Source organism: Chiloscyllium plagiosum, unplaced genomic scaffold, assembly GCF_037043375.1.
Source record: "Chiloscyllium plagiosum isolate Xiang-an unplaced genomic scaffold, Cpla_swu_hap1 HiC_scaffold_48, whole genome shotgun sequence".
Classification (NCBI taxonomy): Eukaryota; Metazoa; Chordata; class Chondrichthyes; order Orectolobiformes; family Hemiscylliidae; genus Chiloscyllium; species Chiloscyllium plagiosum.
The window spans coordinates 36,916,623-36,925,501 of NW_028270186.1; the positions used below are offsets into that span (position 1 = coordinate 36,916,623).

At 43.5% G+C, this 8,879-nt stretch overlaps 1 non-coding gene across 1 annotated transcript; it reads left to right on the top strand.

The window, feature by feature from the left end:
- The first annotated feature begins 241 nt into the window (after nt 1-241).
- Nucleotides 242-323, top strand: trnas-gcu (transfer RNA serine (anticodon GCU)). The gene has a single exon. It is a non-coding gene; the product is annotated as a tRNA-Ser (tRNA).
- Nucleotides 324-8,879: the final 8,556 nt, after the last annotated feature.

The following is an 8,879-nucleotide window of genomic DNA, read 5'->3' on the forward strand; positions in this document are numbered from 1 at the left end:
GACTTCAAATCTTCACAGAATTCAACAGACCTTGTTACATAGTCATTTCTTCATTTTTGTTCAGGCCACTGTGAGCAGAGTGTCACAGTGGGAATGCGCTTGCCCCACAACCCAGATGTCAGACCATAGTCTTGGAACCGTACTATTTATGATTTCACCAAAACAAGGGAGAACTGTCTGCTGTTCTGCATAATTTATGCAATTCACTTATTCATAAGGTTATAGGCAGGCAGGCGTATGTGACGAGGTGGCCGAGAGGTTAAGGCGATGGACTGCTAATCCATTGTGTTCTGCACGCGTGGGTTCGAGTCCCACTCTCGTCGGTGCTATCACTGGTTTTCAATGTTGCTATTTTTGGATGATCACAACTGTCTGACTGAAATTGGAACTGCAATATCAGTTAGTCTGCATCGACGCTATTATAAAATCTCAAAGAATAATTTGGTCCTGTTGCCTAAACTGCATTGAAATGTAGATTGCATTGGGGTATTGAAAAGGAATGCGACTTTCTTTTACAAGTCAAGCTGCTGTGACCTTTTATCGTATGAAAGAGATCCAGGAAAGCCAAATAACAAGAGATGTGAAGGGCATGTTTATGCAGTGGGATTCTTAATGAGTATTTTGTCAAATGAAATCTGGAGCAGGTTGAGTAGAAGTGGTCCATCTTGGTGAGAAGAGCACAAAATAATGGAGATATTTCAAAAGGAGCAGGGCGTGGGTGTAGGGGCACTGAGAACTGTAAATGCACAGTAGAGAATTGCCGATGTGGGTGCTGTGCATGGGCACGGAAAGACTTGCACATTGGTCTCGCCCTCGCCCCTTGCTCTCGCCAGTGATGAATGCTGGACATAAGGCCTAAATACAAGATGTGGGAAGCGAGCTCCCTCTCGTTATGCACACACTTGATGCATCACATTGAACTATGAACAACTGGAGAAGTCAGCATGTTAACTGTAGGGACTGAACCTAAACTGTGGATCAATAACCGCAGATTCATGCAGCAGAAACATGAAAAATGATTTAAAGTGTCTTTATAAGCATGTCATTAACAGACGTTTCGTTCTAATACCCGTGTGGTTGAAAGAATAAGGCACCACATTTCAGATGGATGACAACGTAACCAATTTTGTTTTGAAATTAAGATCTATTTGATCATTTTACACAGTGAACAAGTTTATTTTAAATAATGCAAACCACATTCCCTTACCTGGAATAAAAGTGTGATTTCATTACAAACATTGTCCTTGCTAAGTTGCAATTACTCAACATGAAAAATAGGATATAATTTTTATTGAGAATAAATCAATTAGCACCATTATCTAACTTCGGGTTGACTGCAATATGCACATGCTAAATAAGGTTTAAGAAAGAATGACTTTTGGAAATAATGATTCGGTGGTGCCTAAAATTAATATCAAGTTCTCATGATGTGGATATACCACCAATGGCTCCAGTGGTGCAAATGCTCAGTGGGCAGTATTTCTATGATTGTATAGAGGTGTGCGATCTGCCAGGAATGGGAGCTCCCACTTCATCTGGAGCAGCGTCTGTTGACATGGACCAGGGAGCATTGTGACATAAGACTGGGAGTTCCAACCACACCTGGAGCAGCTTTTATTGACATTGAGCAGCAGGGAGTATTGGAACATTAGACTGAGATCCAGCCTCACCTGGAGCAGCCTCTATTGACATGAAGCAGCAGGGAGCATTGAAACATCAGATTGCGAGATCTAACCTCATTTGTAGCAGCTTCAGTTGACATGGAGCAGGGAGCTTTGCGAGATGCGTCTGGGAGCTCCACTCTCACCAGGAGCAGCTTTTAATGACATGTAGCAGCAGGAAGCATTGGGACATCAGAGTGATAGATCCAACCTCAACTGGACCGCTTCTATTGACATGGAGCAGGGAGCATTGGGACATCAAACTGGGATCTCCAATTTCAAGTCGAGCAGCATCTATTGACTGGAGCAGCAAGAAGCATAGAAACGTCAGGTTGGGAGCTCCAACCGCACTTGGAGCAGCTGGTATTTACATGGAAGAGGAGGGAGGATTGGGACATTAGGCTGGGGAAAGGATATTCAACTATTTTAATCTGAAGTAAAATATGATTCAACGACTCAGATGTTAATTGATTTATGAAGAATCTTTACCGGGGAAATAATTGATTCTTTAGATATTAAAGACAAGTCCTGCAAATATTCAACTCATCAAAACGCATTGGTACAGAGAGAAATGGAGTGATGTTTCATGTCTTTGTCTTTTCTTTTCTGGCCGACTCTGCACTGGTTTACATCACCGGAAGGACGTTTTCAGTCATTTCATGTTGTTCAGTTTCCTGCAAATACGGACAGGACATTAACGTAAGCTAAAACTGAAAATTAACGGGAATATGCGATGTTATGATTAGACTGGAGTTTACCTCAAATTATGATGAAAAAGCAGCAAAGTAAGTTGCAATTTCCTTGATCAGCAGTGGCCTCATTGATTGGTTGATCAGATTGTGAATGGTAGTTTTTTGAGGACAATTTGAAGAGTATCAATAATGGTGATTATCTTTGTTCTTTGTTCACCTTGTGACTGTTACTGTTATTGCTCATGTCCTTGTTAACACCACAGCTCTTTAGCGTGTAAAATCTCAGCTGTGCATCTGGCCAGTGGTACAACCATTCGTATAGCTGGCTACGGATCAGGCGGTTGTGAGGTCGACTTTTACTTGGCGCAAGCGCATTGTGGAGATTCATCACACATACAAACTATTCATTTTTGTTCCGCTGAGGTGGATAATATTTGAAATTTTCATCTCCACGAACGAAAATTCTTTCACTGTCTTCGATCAGTTAAACATTACCAAGAACAATCAGAGTAAAAATCACACAGCACCAGATTGTATCGAACAGACGTATTTGGAAGCACCAGTGTTCCATGCACTGCTTCTTCATCAGGTATTTGTCAACTGTTGGAATCTAAAATGGCTTTGTGTGATTTTTAAATTTGGCCACCCCAGTCCAACACCAACACCTCCAAGTCATGGGTACCATCGACACCACGAACGGTTTGTTAAAGTACAGATGATCTTCCAAAAGATCGCGCATATTGACACACATGCCAAGTTTCTGCAGAAAAACACCCATATGGTGAAGGAGCGGCTCTCTGAAAGCTAGTGCTTCCACATAAACCTGGTGGACTATGCCCTGATATTGTGTAATTTTTAACTTTGTCTACTCAACTCAAACACTGGCACTTACATATCATAGACAACATCAGTCATTGTTGTGGTTCTGTTCGCCGAGCTGGAAGTTTTTGTTGCAAACGTTTCGTCCCCTGGCTAGGCGACATCATCAGTGCTTGGGAGCCTCCTGCGAAGCGCTTCTTTGATTTTTCCTCCGGTGTTTATAGTGGTCTGTCCCTGCCGCTTCCGGTTGTCAGTTTCAGCTGTCCACTGTCGTGGTTGGTATATTGGGTCCAGGTCGATGTGTTTGTTGATGGAGTTTGTGGATGAATGCCATGCCTCTCGGAATTCCCTGGCTGTTCCCTGTCTGGCTTGCCCCACGATAGTAGTGTTGTCCCAGTCGAATTCATGTTGCTTGTTGTCTGCATGTGTGGATATTGTCGTTTCGTGGCTAGTTAATATTCATGTATGCGGATTGCTAGCTGTCTTCCTGTTTGTCCTATATAGGGTTATGTGCAGTCCTTGCATGGTATTTTGTACACTACATTCGTCTTTCTCATGTTGGGTATCGGGTCCTTCGTTCTGGTGAGTTGTTGTCTGAGCGTGGCTGTTGGTTTGCGTGCCGTTATGAGTCCTAGGGGTCTCAGTAGTCTGGCAGTCAGTTCCGAGATGCTCCTGATGTATGGTAGTGTGGCTAGTCCTTTTGGTTGTGGTATGTCCTCGTTCCGTGGTCTTTCTCTTAGGCATCTGCTGATGAAGTTGCACGGGTATCCGTTTTTGGCGAATACCTTGTATAGGTGTTCCTCTTCTTCTTTTTGCAGTTCTGGTGTACTGCAGTGTGTTGTGGCCCTTTTGAATAGTGTCCTGATGCAGCTTCGTTTGTGTGTGTTGGGGTGGTTACTTTCGTAGTTTAGGACTTGATCTGTGTGTGTGGCTTTCCTGTATACCCTTGTAGTGAATTCTCCGTTCGGTGTTCTCTGTACCATCACGTCTAGGAATGGGAGTTGGCTATCCTTTTTTCTTCTCTCGTGAATCGGATTCCTGTGAGTGTGGCGTTGATGATCCGGTGTTTTTTTTTCAGGAACAGGAAGACAAACAGGAAGACAGCTAGCAATCCGCATACATGAATATCAACTAGCCACAAAACGACACGACCAGCTATCCTTCGTATCCACACACGCAGACAACAAGCAACATGAATTCGACTGGGACAACACTTCTATCGTGGGGCAAGCCAGACAGAGAACAGCCAGGGAATTCCTAGAGGCATGTCATTCATCCACAAACTCCATCAACAAACACATCGACCTGGACCCAATATACCAACCACTACAGCGGACAGCTGAAACTGACAACCGGCAGCGGCAGGGACAGACCACAATAAACACCGGAGGAAACATCAAAGAAGCGCTTCGCAGGAGGCTCCCAAGCACTGATGATGTCGCCTAGCCAGGGGACGAAACGTTTGCAACAAAAACTTCCAGCTCGGCGAACAGAACCACAACAACGCGCACCCGAGCTACAAATCTTCGTACAAACTTTGAACATCAGTCATGTCCCAGCGCTGTCAGAGAAGGCAATCCTGGAATAGCCCCACACATTGCTCATAGGTACGTTTCGTTTTCAGAAACCAATGCACTCAATCGCGGCAGCTCCTGTGTATGAAAAGCACAGAAAAGAAATAGCTGAGACTCAGTTTTTCCGGTATTTTGAAACTCTTTGGGAAGTGGAATCAGAGGAGAATGAAGGATTAACTGTCCGACTGTGCAGAGAGAGGGAAGACGTTTTTCCCTTCTTTGAAGAGCTGGGGTATTGACTGATCTTAGGCATTAAACAGATTCCTTGTCGAGCTGCGCTCTTTGCATCAGGAACAAGAAGTCCTGATTTTCTGAATGGTAATGAAACCCAGGCCACTCAGTTAAAGCGCTGAATACTAACCACTAAACCACCAGGAATGAGGGCAGAAGCAGTTGCACCGTTCCTTCATAACACAGGTTTTGGAATTATGTCACTGCAGATATGTTTCCCTTCAAAAATGATTGAATTATCTTGTGTTTACAGCACAGAAATGGGTCCCTTCATCTCATTCCCAGCACCTGGTCTGTTACCTTGTAAGCTCTGATGTTTCACGTGTTCATCTCAATGCTAATTTCTCTGGAATGTTTTAATCTCGTAAAACACAATAAATAGGATTAAAGTTTGAGATGGGAAAAATGTGTTCACATTCAGTCGGGGAACTGAACCCCATTTTTACCCACAGACTGAAGCACGCAGACACATTTCCCAAGAGTGACACAATCCTCGGGAGAAAACAAGCAGAAAGGAAGATTTCACGGACTTGGCTGATATTGTCCCATTTTAGACTTCAACACCAGTGTCTGGTTACAGCAAAGAAAGGAAGCATTCAAACCCATCCCGTCCCAGTGTTCCTTGTGCATTGCTTCCCCTTCAATCTGTCGTTTGTACTGCCTTACCTCGTTCTTGCTGTCAAACTTGATCATTGCTCACGCCCGCTATTTCCTGTCCTGCCGAACGGTTTTCCTCAAGTTCTTGGAATGAAAAACAAGAACGGCCTATTTCAAGCACATTTCTAGTTTACAAGGCCAGTGTTATCGCCACTGAGCAAGCACATTGCCAGCTCAGAGAGAAGGTCTCATACATTAGAAATTGAAATGCAAAGATGATTGGATAGCCTCAGTATTGTAAACCAACCAACAAGACCGGAATAGAGCCGAGGGGATCATGCACAGAAGGATGAGAGTATAGAATGACGAATCTCATGGTGTCCAGGGTGGTGTTAACAGAAATCTTCCCTGGTAGTATAGTGATGAGGGTTCAATGCTTTCACTGCCATGACTTGTTAAAGGGTAACGTTTACAGTAATCAATATGAAATACTGCCTGATATTTCGAAGCAGAATGATGTTGTGCAGAAGACAGAACCGTTTCCCTGCATGAACTAATAAGAGAGCTCAGAAGAGCCAGGATGAGACATGAGAGCCAGGAGTAGACATGAGAAGTTGTTGGCGGATAGGATCAGGGTTAACCCTAAGGCTTTCCATAGCTATGTCAGGAATAAAAAATGACGAGAGTTAAATTAGGGCCAATAAAGAATAATAGTGGGAAGGTGTGTGTGGTGTCAGAGGAGACATAGGGAAACACTATATAAATATTGTTGGACAGTGTTCACCTTAGAAAATGAAAATGTTGGCGAGGAAGATACAGAGATACTTGCATCTAGACTAGACGAGATTGAGGTCCACAAGGAAGAGGTATTAGAAATCCTGCAGAGTGTGAAAATAGACAAGTCCTCTGGGCCGGATCGGATCTATCCTAGGATCCTCTGGGAAGCAAGGGAAGAGATTGCCGAGTCTGTGGCATTGAACTAGAAATCATCATTGTCTACAGGAATAGTGCCTGAGGACTGGAGGATAGCAAATGTGGTTCCCTTGTTCAAGAAGGATGGTTGAGACAACCCTGGTAATTACAGACCAGTGAGTCTCACTTCAGTTGTTGGTAAAGCATTGGAAAATGTTATAAGAGATAGGATTTATAATCATCGAGGAAATAATAATCTGATGAGGGACAATCAGCACGGTTTAGTAAAGGGTAGGTCGTGCCTAACGAATCTTATTGAGTTTTTTGACAAAGTGACCAAACAGGTAGATGAGCGTAAACAGGTTGATGTGGAGTATATGGATTTCTGCAAGGCTTTCGATAAGTAGGCTATTATACAAAATGCGGAGAATGGGATTGTGGGAGACATAGCAGTTTTAATCAGTAATTGGCTCGCTGAAAGAAAACAGAGGGTTGTAGTTGATGTAACATGTTCATCTTGGTGTCCAGTTACAAGGGTCGGTGTTGGGTCTACTGCTATTCGTCATTTTTATAAATGACCTGGATGAGGGCTGAGAAGGGTGGGTTAGTAAATTTGCGGACGACACTACGGTCGGTGGAGTTGTGGATAGTGACGAAGGATGTAGTAGGTTGCAGAGAGACATAGATGGGATGCAGAGCTGGGCTGAGAGGTGACAAATGGAGTTTAATGTGGACAAGTGTGAGGTGATACACTTTGGACGGAGTAATCGGAATGCTAAGTACTGGTCTCATAGTAAGATTCTTGGGAGTGCAGATGAACAGAGAGATATCAGTGTCCATGTAAACAGATCCCTGAAAGTTGCCACCTAGATTGACAGGGTTGTGAAGAAGACATACAGTGTTTTGGCCTTTATTAATAGAGGGATTGAGTTCCGGAATCAGGAACTTATGCTGCAGCTGTACAAAGCGCTGTTACAGCCACATTTGGAGTATTGTGATCAGTTCTGGTCACCGCATTATAAAAAGGATGTTAAAGCTTTGGAAAGAGTGCAACATCGAGGGCCGAACGGCCTGTACTGCGTTGTAATGTTCTATGTTCGATATGCTACAGTTCGACATCAGCAATATCATCTGCATTTTCCTGACGTTCAATCAGTTTAACACAAGAACGGAGGGGGCATGGGGAATAGTGGTTTGGGAGAGCTAACTACATGCCTCGTGGAGCCAGGTTCAATGGAGATACTGAATATCGGTTTTCCTGTTTACCTTGGTATCCTGATCACTCCGGATCAGTTACCCAATATTGTCTGCCCTTTGCGTGTTGTTCTTTGTACATTTCACCTCGGTTCAGTGATCTGGGAGGATCTCGCTTTTTTTAAATTTGGCACATTTTACTCAGGTCGGTTTTGCAGCTTCATATTAAGACCAACGTTTTTAGGAACAGAAAGACACCATTCAGACCATCAAGTCTGCTCTGCTATTGAATGGTTTCATATCTGATCTGATAACCTTGAACTGCACTTTCTTGCCTTTAACCATAACGCTTGAAGTATTTGCTGCTTGAAGATCTGCCGATCTCAGCCTCATTACACCTAATGACACTTCCTCAACAGCCTTCTGCTACAAGAACGTCCACTGATACAGAACTATCTGACAGAATAAATGCTTCTTCATCTCTATTTTAATTGTGAGATCCGCATTCTAATATGAAATTAAAAATCACACAACGCCAGGTCATAGTCCAACAGGTTTAAAGGAAGCAATAGCTTTTGGAGAGCTGCTCCTTCATCAGTTGGCTGTGGAGTGCACAGTGGTAAGATACAGAATTTATAGCAAAAGGTTACAGTGTAATGTCACTGGAATTATACTTTGAAAAATAACTTGATTGTTTGTTAAGTCTTCCATCTATTAGAATGACTATGTTAGGATCACTTCTTTCTTATGTAAATCGGAAAACTTTCTTTTAACAGTTATTCTCAGGTGAACTCTACCAATTAGTGTCAGACAGATAACATGTTGAAGGTGTTAGTCGCTGTGTGCTGCGTCCGTGCCATAATGTTTAGACTGACGCTAATCTAAAAAAAACCAACACGCTGCAGGCAAGGATGCTTTAAAGCATGGTACATTGGTGAAGCCGAGAAGCGGCTACAGCAACGGAATGGGCACTGCACATCAATCAACAGACAGGTGTGTCCCTTCCCAGTTGGAGAGCACTTCAGTGGTCCAGGACATTCGACATCGGTGACAATCCTCCAAGGCGGGCTTCGGAACAGGCAGCAGTGAAAAGTGCCACGCAGAGGCTGATAGCTAAATTCGGTACCCATGGGAATGGCCTCAACCGGGTCCTTGGGCTCATGTCACAGTACAGGTGATCCCATTGCCCAATCTACAAA